Below are 15,111 nucleotides of genomic sequence, written 5' to 3' on the forward strand. Positions count from 1 at the left end.
ACAGCTCGTAATTTAGATCTAAATCAGAGCGATCATCTGTAATCCAATTCCCCCAATAGAATGGTCTCGACTTGGAGGAACTTGTGACCACGACAGATTTATACGTGCGCCAGCCACCAAGTACACAAGGAGTCTGCGGATAACAGGGTTCGAATTCACAACCCCAGGGATGCGAATCCAACTCCCTACCAACCAGGACACTTTAATATTTTTATTAACAATAATAGATTATAAATAGGAGATTAATGCTAGAAGTAGCTAAAATAAAATGTCTACTTTTTAGTATATTAATTAGAGTTTGTTTATAAAAACCGTTTTTATTAAATTTGCTTTTATAATTATTTGTTTTTATAAACAGGATAACGAAATGAAGAGAAAAATGCAGCATCACATCAGAAACTTGAAACCAATTTTTTTTTTTAACCTTTGGCTGTCTTAAACATATTTCTTCATATTTCTGTCAAATGCTGACATGCTATTTCGGAAATAAAATAGATTTAAAAAATACAAATCATTTCAGAGCATGAATATTTGACTGCAGTTTACAGACAACTCTAAATACTTACTAAATGCATCTGTTACCGTTAAAGTATGAAATCCGTTATTTTATAGAATACCTAGTTATTCCATGAAATAACTGATCGTGTCCATTAAAGTGTAAAACTGTCTTGTATTTCAAGGTTTAACTAGTTATTTCATAGAATAACGATCTGCAGCCCGTTAAAGTGTAAAATAATCTACATCATATATCTCGCACGACAAATACATTTACCTTCCACCCCTACTGCATTTATGAACTATTCCAGGCCGAAAAAGATGAAATTAATGTCGGATAAATCTCATTATGAAGCCTCTGTGGAGTTTATCGTCCGTATCCCAGTGCCTGAAGTTGACAGAGGAAAAGGTGATGCCAAATCTATTTTAGCTATCATCATAAAAATAACCGAAGAAGGATTTTTCCAATTGGGCACAAGAAACGGCCGCGTAAAACAATTATATTCCCGATCCCAGTTCAGTGTCTGCGAACAAAAATTAATTAAAATGGAAGAAGTACCGGATGTAGAAATATCGCTCCGGTCGGTTGCTACAGCTCAAAGTTTAGGTACTGGTCAGGGATTTAAAAAATGTTCGTGTAAAACCCAGTGTGTCAACAAAAAATGTTTTTGTTTTAGAAATAATGTTCTTCGTAATTCCAAGTGCCATTTTAGTAATCCTTGTTGTAACAAATGATTTTATGGTACGTTTCCATAAATACCATTTTTACGCTGCATAAATTAGATAAATTGCTTCTTTTTCATTTTAATTGTCTATCATTAGCTTAATTTCATTTTAGATAAATTGTTTATTTTACACTTTAACTGTCTCTCATTAGTTAATTTATAGAATACCTAGTTATTTCATAGAATAACTAGTTAAAGTGTCAAATTAATAACATATTACACACTTTAACGGACACGATCAGTTATTTCATGGAATAACTAGGTATTCTATGAAATAACTGCATTATATACTTTAACGGTAACACATCCATATAAAACAATGAAAGGCTGATAAAAATAAACAGCTTACCTAATAAAATATTGAAATGACTTTAAAGAATTTCTGTTTTATGGCAAAAAAAATTGCGACACAAATAACTCAACATTCAATTCATTTTAAATGATTTTGTGAAAACTACAAGTTTCGGATATGATGGTCTAAGTTATAAAATTTAAAACTATTTATCCCAAAAGTACAAGCAGCGGAGTTTTTTTTTTACCCCGTCCGTTCTCTTTTGTTCAGAAATTCTTGGAATTAATAAAAGTTGTCACCTGTTTCTAACAGGTATAAACATTCCTATCCCTTCTTATCCCTTCCTACGTGGGGGAGATAGAAGTAGAAGATTAAAACAGCAAAATATATTTAGAATATACAGAAAAAATATATTTTTAGGGGAGGATTGGAATCTAATTGAACCCTGCGTGTTGTAGCATTTCAAATTCTTTAATATTATGTCTAAAACAGCTTGCGAACGGGAGCAGCAACGATTCAGATATCTTCTCACAAGTGTTCCTACTGATAGTGCAAATGATGATAATTCAGAGTATCAGACATTTATGAAATTTTGGAGAGTAATCCTGATACAGAATCGGAACAAAACATAGATTCTGAGTACTCTAGAAAATCTGATCAAAAGTCTTTCCTGCTCGTGAATAAAGCAGAAAATCCTTATATAAAATTACATTTCTCATGTAATATGAATCCAATGTATTGAAATACATGTTAAAAATTCATTTCATTCTGAATGACGAATGATAAAAGGGCTTTTTGAGTATGTATATAAAAATGAAAGGCAGAAGCTATGAATTTTCAAAGTTGTATGTTTAATCTCATATTTCCTAAATATTTCAAATATAAACTATACTTCAAATATAGATTTTCTTATTCTTTTGATATTTTTATGCGGAAAAATCTACTTACATTAAAAATAACGTTTTTTTATAAATGGAATGAGGGAAAAGAAATTGAATACAGAAAAGATTTGGAAAAAAGGGGTTAAGTGCAGTTTTCTTTTTTTATTAAAAATGGTATTTATATCTTAAATAGAACATATTTGTATGAAAAAATATTCATATACTCTGACAATACTTAATTTCTCTACAAATAGGCAACAATATAAGGAGTAACTTCCTGACAATTTCCGGTTAGACCCCGCACGTGAGCTATTGTTCAAAAAATGGGTGCACGTTCTGAAGAGTTAATAAAATTAAAAACACTACTAAAATCATTCAATCCTTCCAAAAAAAATTTGCAATAAAAAGTTTATAGTAAATGTTTTAAAGAAAACAAAGCAAAATCCGAAGTAGCATATAAATTGATGAAATAAACGTACATAAATAAGTTGTAATTGAATTATTGACTCATTAAAAATAATAAAGACGGATAACTATTCCAACGTATAGAAAACGTGTATCTCTATTTACTTCACATTTTAATGCTGCACGAGGATAGTTGGAAACATGATCAAACGACAAGAACGAGAACTGAAGCATCATCTCATTTTTCAAGCTTTCACACCACACCATTCGACTCCAGACAGCAGGGTGAAAGTGTATAACACGCACATTCCCGGTGTATCTAATATAGTTTTGACAATTCTCCTTTACCGAAGCCAAATTTAATCCCAAGGCCATTCTAATTTATATAAATCAAAAAGTGCTGCTTTTTTTTTTCAGTTTTCTAAAAATCATGAGCAGTAAACAATTTTTAATTGATAAAGGAATGCAAAGGATGCAGCTTCAGCAGATAGCATGCGTTGTTACTTGAATTATAATTATTGAAACAGCTTCCTATATTATGATTTCTATATAATATATTTCTATATTTTATGTATTTTAGATTATGATGCCATTAATGCAATGATGAAGTGACAAGTGAACTAAATTCAAGCTCATTTATTTTCATTGATGCCCATACTAATTATTTCTAATGTATTCTTTGTATGCAATTCTTCCTACATTTTATTTCTAATGCTGATTTTAAAGATATAGTAGTTCTCTTTAATCTGTATCAAATAACTGAATTTAAAAGCATAAAATTTGTATGAAATATGGTGCATCAAAATCAAAAGAGAGTACAATTAACATTCGTAGCAGAATAATCAAAATAATTATTCTAATTCAATTTAGCAATAAATATTGCTGGAGGGGGAATATAAATGGAAATAATGAAGTTCTGTATAATTGCAAGTACCAAATATATTTAAAGTAGATAAAAAATAAAGACAAGAAGGATGCAATAGATAAACCACATTGTTTGGAATATGATTACAGAGGCGAAGCTCAAGATAAAAGCGTTGGAAAAACGCGTATTTTCATTAGTCTGAGTGGCAGTAATAGATGTCACGAGTTTTGTTATTTATGCATTGGAAAGCTTTAGTTCCGAGGTCAATTTCTTTGCTTTAACACATGATACAGTTTTGACTTTTATGCTTTGATTACTGTCAACTAAGGATGTGAACTTGATTGATGAATCTGATAGTAACTGAATATTTCGACTAAATCAAAAGAGAGTTTCTCATGATAAAATCTATCCTACTGTTAGGAATACAAATTTAGTCATTTTGTCATTTAGCCTAGAAATTTAGATAACCTTTCGCAGATCAGATAACACCACTCTGTGATGAATAAATAGAATCTAAAAATAAAATCGCCCATTTTAAGAAGATATTTTTTAAATAATAAAAATTTGGAAAATTAGGGGTATTTTTAGAAATTATAGTCAGTTGTGTGTGATATAAAAATTGAAATTATTACTGATTTTAAATTCTTTTTACTTTGAAAATATTCTTAAAATTGAATTTTTTTGAAGGAATAGAGGAAATGTTGAGGTACTTTGTTTATCAAAGGAAATTTTTTAAAGAATTTATATGTTTATATTTATACAAATTATTAAATTATTTCCATTTAATCTATACAATGGTAAATTATTTAGTAACCAAATGCCACAATCACGGCTAAGACTTTTATCTTTATGTTATATATTAATTATGAAGATTTTTACTGAACTTAATACATTAAAAATGTAAAACTTTACGTTGAAATTAAATTAATGTGATGATTTATTTCGTAATTTTATATATATTGTGTTAAACTTGCATAAGTATGAAATTATTTAGAAGTTCAAACAAATGGGTAAGATTTTATTTCTTTTCTGGAGTTCAGAGAGCTTATGCAATTGTGGAGATGTAATGCCTTTTAAATGTTTATTTTCAAATAACATTCGGAATTCTAATAATATATAAAACAAAATATTCTTCTTACATATTATATTGCTCAAAGTAAGAATTCCTTTTTGAATCATTTTGTAAAAATCACCACACTTTTTCTTATGAAATCAGGCATTTTTTGCCTGATTTCATAAGAAAAGAAAGAAAAAGTTTCATAAGAAAAGAAAAATCGGTTATCTTATTTTTTGTCTCCCTGAGGTTTGAAGAAGTTCGTATGCAAGTCAAATGCATACTTCCAGGAAGAAATAAGGTTTTCCTTGTTAAAGCAATCTAGAGACATTAGGATATTTAAATCTTAAACAAAAAATTTTTCTATTCAGACGTTTTGATTATGGTTTATGGTTCACAAAAGTAATAAGTCTTCTTAAATAACATTGAAGGGACATTCCAAAATTATGTGAAGAGAAATTGAAAGATGCTGGGAGTGGAGGATTTTCACCGCAAAATGGCCAAATTAATACAGGGAAACAGGGTCTCATCCACTTACCTTTACTGCTAATGATTACTGATATTCACTTAAAGGAAAAGGTATTAGCATTTACTTACTCAAATGCGTTCTTCCAGGAAGCAGTAAGCATTCCCTTGTTAAAACGATCTGGAGGCATTACGATATTTAAATCTTTAATAAAATTTCTTCTATTCAGGCGTATTGATTGTGGTTTATGATTTACAAAGGTAATGAGTTATCTTACCAGCATTGAATGGACATTCCAAAATTGTGTGAAATTGAAGGACATTGGGAATGAAGAATTTTCATTCGTAAATTGGTCAAATGCATGCAGAGGAACCGGGTTTTATCCACTAAATCGATTTTTTACTGGTAATTATTACTAATACTGACTTAAAAGAAAACGCTCAGCATTAATAATTGAAATGAGAGCTTCATGAAAAAATGTTCATAACGATTGGGATTTATTTTCTCATAAATGGAATGATCTGGTTATTTGTAATGCTATCAGAAGTACAATTATTCCACTTTTTAGATTAAAGTAAATTAGGGTGATATTAAGGAAATTATAAAAACAAGCGCTACATTTACCATTTAATTCTGGAGCCTCTGACTCGCACCTAGTGTGCTTTACCTTTAATGAAAGCCTAGTATGCTGGTAATCACAGAAAATCGAAATTTTGTCATAGATCGTCCTATAAAGAGCCTTTTGCTCGTTTAACCTGCATTGCATCAAATATACTTCAGCTGGTATGGCGTGGAAATACGGAGAGAGGGATGCAAAACTCTTCACCCAGATCTAGAATTATGAAATTTGTCCTCCGGATTCCTTGTCCTGCTTCAGATTGTGACGTAAATTTCCAAAATCATCATTTATTTATTTTCATTTTAAATCCATGTTTCATTAACTTCTGAAAAAATGTGGGAGAAAACAACCTGGAAGTTGAAATGCAAGAAAAAATACCTGATGCAATCCAGCAGGCAGCAGAGTAATGCAATATTTTATACAATAGAATACGATGAAACATTATGCTGATTAGCATAGACTCAAATAAGGTTGATCGTTAATGAGTTTATGAAATTTTCATTCGGAAATGCGAATTAAATCCTGCAAGTACAGTTCAAAGCATTAAGACTGCAACTAATCCAATTTGGTAATCGATATAAATTATTTCACATTTTATAATCCCAAAACTATCTAATGTGAATTTGCCTGGGCCAGTAATTGTAAAGCATTAAATTCGGGCATCAATATTTAGATTTCCATCCTGCCAGCTTCTTCGCAGAAATTGCAAAAGTGGTTCGGATGTCATTGAGCTGGTTTTATTGACCTAAGCTTTTCGTATGCATTGCGAGATAAACACTTCAGCTCTTAACGCTTAAATGAAGATATCCCGGTGATTTATTCGTTCAAATGATTTGGTTTCGGCAAAGCACTTTCAAACAATTCTGGCTGATCCTGCAGAAAGTGTTTGGGATGAGAAAGAGTTAGAAAGGCGGTTTTACTTTGTATTGTTTGTGTTCAAGTTTTAAAATCGGTCTTTTCAGGTATATAAACACATTTTTACTTTGTGGTGAGTCATATTGTATTTTACTTTGTTGTTTATTTATGTAAGAAATCAAAAATATCTAAAATACAAATGTTATGAAAATATTATTTAATTTACCGATAGATATTAACCCATGAACTGCCAAATATTTTTTGAAATTTTTGACCAGATAAGTTATATATATGCACAAAACGTTGTGTAAGAGTGTAATTATCTTCATATTATGTTTTGTTTTGAAAATATATGATATTTTTGAAAAAGAGTGTCGTTATAAAATGATCCATAAAATCATTCAATAAAAAGCAAAATACTGAGTAAGTAACAGATCGTTGCTCTAAACTCTAAATTAAATATTTATGTATTTCTTTACAATATAAAAACTAAACCAAAAATATAAACCTTCAAATATGACAAATCCGTTCCGTTCAACTTAAGACGAATTTCAAATTAGTTCGCTTGTTGTAAATAAACGAAGCACAGAATCCACACTTCTGCTACACAGAATATTGACTGATATACAGGGTGGTTATAATTAAAGTTACCATGTTTAGACCTACGTAGTGTCCGCTCTAGTGGAAGGATGTCGTAGAAACTTGTTACTTAGGTTGTATGGATCATGGGAAACAGAAATTTGCAATAAAAAAATTAGTCCAAATTTCAACCGCCAGGCGTGAAGGCGGCTTATGAAAAACAAAAAACACAATTTGGACCTTAAAAACTTTATTTAATTACAATGCATGTTCAATGTGCATTCCATTTACGTCAAGCACATGTTCAAAGCGTGTTGTGGCGTGTTCAACAATGGTACGAAGGGTTTCTCGATCAATTGCAGCAACATGACGTGTTATGCTTGCTTTCAATTCATGCAGAGTCCGTAGGCTTCCTTCATAGACAAGGAATCCCCACAACCAGAAATCACAGGGATTCAAGCCCGGAAGACGCAGAAGCCAGGCAGTTGGAAAACTTCTTGAAATTACCCGTTGATCTTTAAAGTGGGTACGAAGCAATGCCGTCACTGGTAGAGCAATGTGAGGTGGTGCACCATCTTGCATGAAGACAGTAGTCCCTAAACATTCTCGTTCTTGTAACGCAGGAATGACTTGCCGTTGAAGAAGGTCGTGGTAACGGACACCCGTAACGGAACAGTTTTTGAAGGCCATGAGGAATATTCTCCTACAAAAAAGGGACCAAAAATGAAATAAGCAGTAAAACCACACCATACAATAATGTAATGAGGATTCGGAGACTTTTCATACACATCATTAGGACTTGCAGTACCCCATATGCGACAATTCTGAATATTAACTGGTCCTTCTAGGGTAAAATGAGCCTTGTCCGACCACAAAATGTTCCAAGGCCTTGAATTGTCAACGGCTATTCTGGCTAAAAAAAAATCTAGCAAATTGATTTCGTTTCTCCGGATCTGCAGGGTTCAGCACTTGCACATGATGGATCTTGTATGGATACCACTTTACAATGGATCGAAGAACCTTTTGCACTGTAGACCAAGGGAGGAACAAATAACGTGCCACCTCGAGCACTTGATGAAGAATATTGCGAATCAAATGCTCTTTCGACCACGACAAGAGCGACTTCTTCCGCAGTTTCATTTGAAATCCGTTTCCGTCTTCTTCCTTGTACCACACCAAACTCTCCAGTCTCTTCAAATTTAATAATCATATTTTTCAAAGCCTGCCCGTACATAGGCCCGTTCCGTAAGTCTTTCAAGCGCCGATATTCTCGCAGTGCAGCTGACAAATTATTGCTGTTCTGATCAAACAACTTTATCAGCAAAGCTCTTCCTTTCTTCTCTAACGGCATGGCTAAGAATGATTTTTTTTGAGTACTGGCTTTTTAAACTACTCTAAATTTGCATAATGGCCTTTATCGTACATGAAAACCGCCATCTATCGGCCGAAATTTGAACTATTTTTATTGCAGATTTCTTTTCCGCATGATCCATACAACCTAAATATCAAGTTTTTTCGACACCCTTCGACTAGAGTGGACACTACTTAGGTCTAAACAGGGTAACTTTAATTATAACCACCCTGTATATAGAATGAAATTAAACTGTCAGGCAAGCCAAATATATTTTTGGCGCTGAGTGGTGTACATAAAATTCCAAAATCTCCAAATGAGGATCGCGACAACTAATGGATAACCTCTAAATTACATATTTATGTATGGTATTTCTTTACAGTATAAATAACAAATCGAAAATATAATGCTTCAAATATGACAATTCTATTCCGTTCAACTTACAGATTTCAAATTTGTTCGCTTGTTGTAAAGAAACAAAACATAGAATACACTCTTTCTGTTACACGCAATATTGATATAGTTATTATTGATGCTGTCACACGCAATAATGAAATTAAACTGTCAGACGAGCCAAATATATTTTTGGCGCCGAGTGGTATACATAAGATTCCAAAATCCCCAGAAAGGGATCGTGGCAACTAATGGGTTAATATCATTGTATGCCTGATTTCATAACAAACATATTTTTCTTTCTGAGGTAAAAATCTTTTTAAAATTAAAATTTGAACGTGAAAGTTCAGCTGCTAAATGAGCCGCCAATGCATTTTGAAATAGTTGTCTTTAAGCTTTTCTTCTGAGAAATCTTGTTTGTTATTTAATATAAATGCATGCATTACTTGTTTTTACTTATAACAGGTCCTATCATAATTTGAAATCTGACTCCTCCATTTTCCTCGAGTAATATTACTGTTTATAAATATTTGTACATTAGAATTAAAAATTCGAGCTTAAATATACAAGATGAAATATAATACGTTTGACAGCGACACTCAAGCCACAGATAGAGCTAATTGTAAATTGGATATATTCCTTTTGGGAACTGATGACCGTCTCGGCGACCAGCTTGTTTGTCCAGATAACTGATGTTTTATGCTGTTAAATAATTAAAATGGAATGCATTTTCATATAACAAAAGCTGCACGTTGATTAACAATGAAATTCACGGCTTTGATATTTTCACTTCTAATAAACTAACTTTTAAAATGAAATTATTTATTTATTTTTCCTCTAACACAACTTACTCGGAAACAAAACACTAATTCAGTTCATAAGGACTTTGAGTGCATAGAAACAATTATAATTCAAATTCAAGTAAACATTATATCAGAATAAAGTTATACCAGTTTATAAAGAAGCAGCAATATAAAATTTTAAAAAAATTGAACAAACAACAAAGCAAGTGTCTAAAAAAATTGTGGGTTTTCGTCATACTGCCAAATCAAAATACAGATACATTAAAGGTCTAATATAAAGATACAAAGTTATTATACCCATATATGTCTACTCAATATCTCCAACTGGGGGGAGGGGGGGCATCTCAAAAATGAGGATGAGAAGCTTCTGATATGGTAATTGGTCCTCGCCATCCTGGTGGGTATAGAAAGGGAAAGAGGGTGGCTACCTCCTATTGATGACGGGACGTACTTCCCACGGGAAGGATTGTATCGTGGCCAGTGATATCCCTTAGGACTGAACCACAGTCCCGCCAGTGCTGCTGTCACGATTTTGTTTTTTGTTTTTGTTTTTCGTGTGCCTTAGGTTGGATCGGAATAGTCAATTTATAGCGACTATTCAATATATAACTTTTTAAATTTTCAATGTCTTAAAAAATTTTAAAATCCTCAAAAATTAAAAGGAACAAAGCTATATTTAAGATTCTTTAGTAAGAAAGGTCACTGCAGATGCGATTCAAAATCCTTAAAATATCTCTTTAGTTTAAGTAAAATTTCAAACAAAGCGGTGTTATTTTCGTCAAAAGGTTTTTCAAAATATAAATCTTTAGTAATCACAAATGTAGTAGTCCGCTTCATCTTACGAAACTCGATTATAATTTAGTGTGCAGTCTAATTTGGCTTAGATTTTAGTTTTAGTTATATTAATGTTCCGTTTTAAAACAAAGCACTTTCGTGTTGTTTTCTGTATTCGGCTGTTTCCAGAAGGACCTCGTAATTTTGAACCATGGTCAGATGACGAGAGCGACACCTAAGCTGACATCCCTCTCTCCAAACTTCCACACCATACCAGCGGGAGGACGTTTGGTCTCTACGGATTTAACGTGCACCAGGCCCCCTTATACGACGGTTATTCGGTGGAATCGTGTATCGAATCTGAAGCCCATCTATTCCTAGGTCGAGACCCTACCACCAGACCACTTCGAAATGAGAGAGACAAAGCGATACAGTCAATTCACATGGTACCATAGGTAAAAGACAAATGCAGATATGCATATGAGCTTCCATAATACTGTATTTAAATTAGATGGGCGTATTTGACGTGTCTCACGTGAATAAAACCTGACCCCATACATCGTGTTAATAAAAATCTCAATTTGAAACTCTTATACTATGATTTCAAAATCTATCACATTTAGAAATACTAAAACACAGGCCATCTGATTTTATATTTGGTTAAGTAACAATGATTATATTTATTTCAAAGTCTTCACAAATGGGAAAGTCTGGATTTTAATAGCATTAATATTAAAATATTAAAATACAATTTGAAAAAAAAATAATTAACAGCAGTTTACTAGTGTGTTATCATCCATTTTCTGCAACCAGAACAAAATGCATTATTTTGTTCTCGACAGGAATTCGATATATATTACCCAGGAGAATATGAATAAGTCTAAAATGTCACCATTCATTTCTGAAATTCTAACGTTTCCACTATAAACGATGTTTTTAAATACCCTAAATTCGGTCAAAGTTGTTGGTCAATAACCAAGATATCTGTAAAATGTCACCTAAGTAAATATTTGACTCATATGCCAATATAAAGTGAAGCCCTCGACTTGAATAATAACTGTTCAAGCTAATGTAAGCAACTCTGTTGAAGATCGGTTACAATGGTTATTCTTAATAGGAATTCAAAGTAATTATGGATCGAAAAACAATTGTGAATAGTTAACAGTTAAAATTAGCGGAAGACAGACAATAACTCATATCATAAATATTTCCATATATTTCAAAAAAGAATGATCAATTTGCAAATATGGCAATGAAACCAAGCTAGGCAATGACTTTTGATGAATTGAGTAAACTTAACAGCAGTGATTAGCTTTTTACTATAGGAATTCCGCTACCGTGTGTATTGAGACTCCTGTTTAGATGAAAATCAGTTCACAAGATGTTTCAAGGCAAGTCTTGTGAATTCCATTTGTGCAATCAAGTATAATGGAAAAACTGCTCTTGAAGAAGTATCAATAGGCTAAAATTGTTGAATACAATAAAAAATTTTAAGAAAGTTAATGCAGAATATTTAGAACATTTTTATGCGCGATACTATTTAGTAATTTCATTTCATGGAAAAAGCACGTATTCTTCTGAGTCTGAGTCCTCTCAGTCCCTCTCAATTTCCTGAGTGTGTTTTCTATGGTTATTTCCTTCACTGCGAATCCAAAAGGTTTCCATATTTTCTTCAAGAAAATATTTCCTTCCTTTTTCAAGAATGGTGACTAACATAACTATAGCGTTTTCAGCATGTTATTCAAATCGTAAAAGTAATCGATTCCGTTCAAAACATTTCTAAAACTGGATATTGTTTCAATGAATGATGTTCATTTTTCCATTGGACTAATAATTGTACTTAGTAAGTAAGGGAAGATCTTTCAAATAGAATGGCATAGTTGATTTGTGCCAAATCAAAATTCCACCGAAAATCAAAGCTGTATAGCAGAAAAACCATATAACGAATAAAGAAAAACTGAATGCATTTACATAGTTATCTTTTTTTGCGACAAGCCAAGGAGAAATAACATAAATCCTGGTATGTTCATAAATCATAAACTCTTAGTTTTAAAAACATCTCACATTTTCCTTTCGCCTTGAAAACCATTTTTTTTCAGTAAAAAGTAATCTTATGACCTCTTTTATTCTTCTAAATTTAATAATTTTTGTTTCAGTGGCTCCCATTTTGTTGGAATTTAATGGACTAGATCAACAATGTAATTTTGAACTTTGTAGATAGTCATTTCTAAAAATATATGCACTGTTCTGTAAATCTTTGTATCATTCGCTATAGTCATAAAAATAAATGTTTCGATATTAACTTTCAAAAAGTATATATTTCAAAATATCCTACTTTAATCAGTGAATAATAAAATTATAAATGGAATCAGTGATAAGTTCCTTCGCAAAAAATCTATTTGATTTTCCGTCTCGAATTCACAAAAATAAAACGAATTTTCAATAATTAAATTTATTATAATTTCCTTTGAAAGTTTACTCAGAGGCGAAAATGTGAAAAAATGAAGTATTCTTTTTTCGAAAAACTAAGTAAAACCTTTATTCTGGTCGGAATCTAGCGATTACGGAGGCTTTCATAAGTGTCAAAATTCTTTTGAAAGAAATTGTGTAGCTTGCCTTTTTGTTTGCCCAGACAGTCGTTCTAAGTTGTAACATCTTTCTTTCTTCAAATGCCGGAGGGTATCTATTTGTTCTCAAAATGAGAATATCTTTGGTACTTCAGTACAGTGACCTGGCATCCCTTTTTAGCCTTAACGTTACAAAAGTCACGATCTATTATTCTTTGCTTCAGCTGAAAATTAATTTTCGCAACCTTATCATTTTTAAAATTGAAGAATTTTTTTGTGTCTTTTATTGAATATATTTTTTTTAAATATGGTTTCTGAAAAATATTACTTTATTTAAATTACAATCTCTAATATTGAATTGACACATTTCGATTCGTAAAATTGCTAAAAATATGTGCCATTATATAAGAAATTTTTAAAGTATAAACCTTAAGATTTTTTGTGAATCATATATAAAGCATTGTTTAGTAATTATTTTATTCTGTACTGGATATTAGTCGTTAAAAAAATTAGTGAGACTACAAAACAAACAAGATATAAGGCAAAGGTAGATTCCTTCGCATCTATGTTAATATTTCATGAATCTAATTTCAGGCAAAATTAGGGCCTGAAAATGCACTTTAAATACAAAAGTTGTTCGTCTTAATGAGACGCTAATTTGGCTAATTTTATTTATTTTCTGTCTTTAATTTAAAGGAAGTTATGGCGAAATGAAAATTTCAACCCACCATCACCGCCATTTCCACCCCCTTTGAGCTAGAAGGCCCATATACGAACTCATCCGAGGTTTCCACACTTTTAACATGTTCCATAACATGTGTGTGTGTGTGTGTGTGTGTGTGTGTGTGTGTGTGTGTGTGTGTGTGTGTGTGTGTGTGTGTGTGTGTGTGTGTGTGTGTGTGTGTGTGTGTGTGTGTGTGTGTGTGTGCGCTTATAACGCTTTCCACATATTATATAACTGCAGTAATTTCTTTGATTTTACCCGTCTTCAAACATGTTGTTAAACATGTGGGCTATGATAAGGATCATGATTGATAAAGATCTGCAGAAATTTCCCTAAAGTCGTGTCATTGCAATAGGTAGTCTTCCATTAGGAATCTACCTAAAAGTAATAAGCACGTTCTTTAATTGTAAAATAGCAGATATACCCGATTTAAAATAAAATAATTTCAGGTTTAAAATAATATTAGTATGTTAGTATAATAATTTCAGGTTTAAAATAATATTAGTGAAATAATTTTAGGTTTAAAATAACTGAATTTCATGTTTAATATTTAATGTAATACTTACTTATTTATAAATTATTATAGTAAACAAATCTTTTCTTGTGAAATATTTCTACAAATATTGCACAAATTGTATTCTAAAATATATAAATAATGATACCAAATAAAGATATAATAGTTTAAAACCTCACCTTCGTTTACCAAAAGAGTATCTAGAATTTTCCTTATATAAATCATCTGTATCGATTCAATCCTTTATTAAATTTTGAAAAATTAAAAAAAAAATTAAGAAAAAGTTTCACATGAATGAAATTAGTATCATTGAACTGGTAAAATGGTTTTTCAGAAAGAATAAATGTATTTATTTTGAAATGTGCTGCTTCGAAGTTATTGACGAAAAACGGCAACATTTCAGTTAAATTTTAATTAATTGAATATTTAACTAACTTTTTCACTTTGTAAGGTTGACAATACTCTCTTCTTTTTCTAAAGTACTCAGTGTGCAAGATTAGGTTGAATTCGGACCTATTGTTTAAGAGGAGATGGGGAACATGCATGCATAGCCTTTTATTTATAAAGATAAAATACATCGTGGATACTGTTAAATACTATATTTACAATACTTAAGCAAACATTTATAAACAAGAATTTTATATTTAAATTTAAGATTACAGAATATAACGCATTTTAATTATTCAATCAGATTAATTTAACTAATATAAAAATAAATATTACATCAGTTATAAAATAAAACATATCGT

This window comes from Argiope bruennichi, chromosome X2 (assembly GCF_947563725.1).
Source record: "Argiope bruennichi chromosome X2, qqArgBrue1.1, whole genome shotgun sequence".
Taxonomy (NCBI): Eukaryota; Metazoa; Arthropoda; class Arachnida; order Araneae; family Araneidae; genus Argiope; species Argiope bruennichi.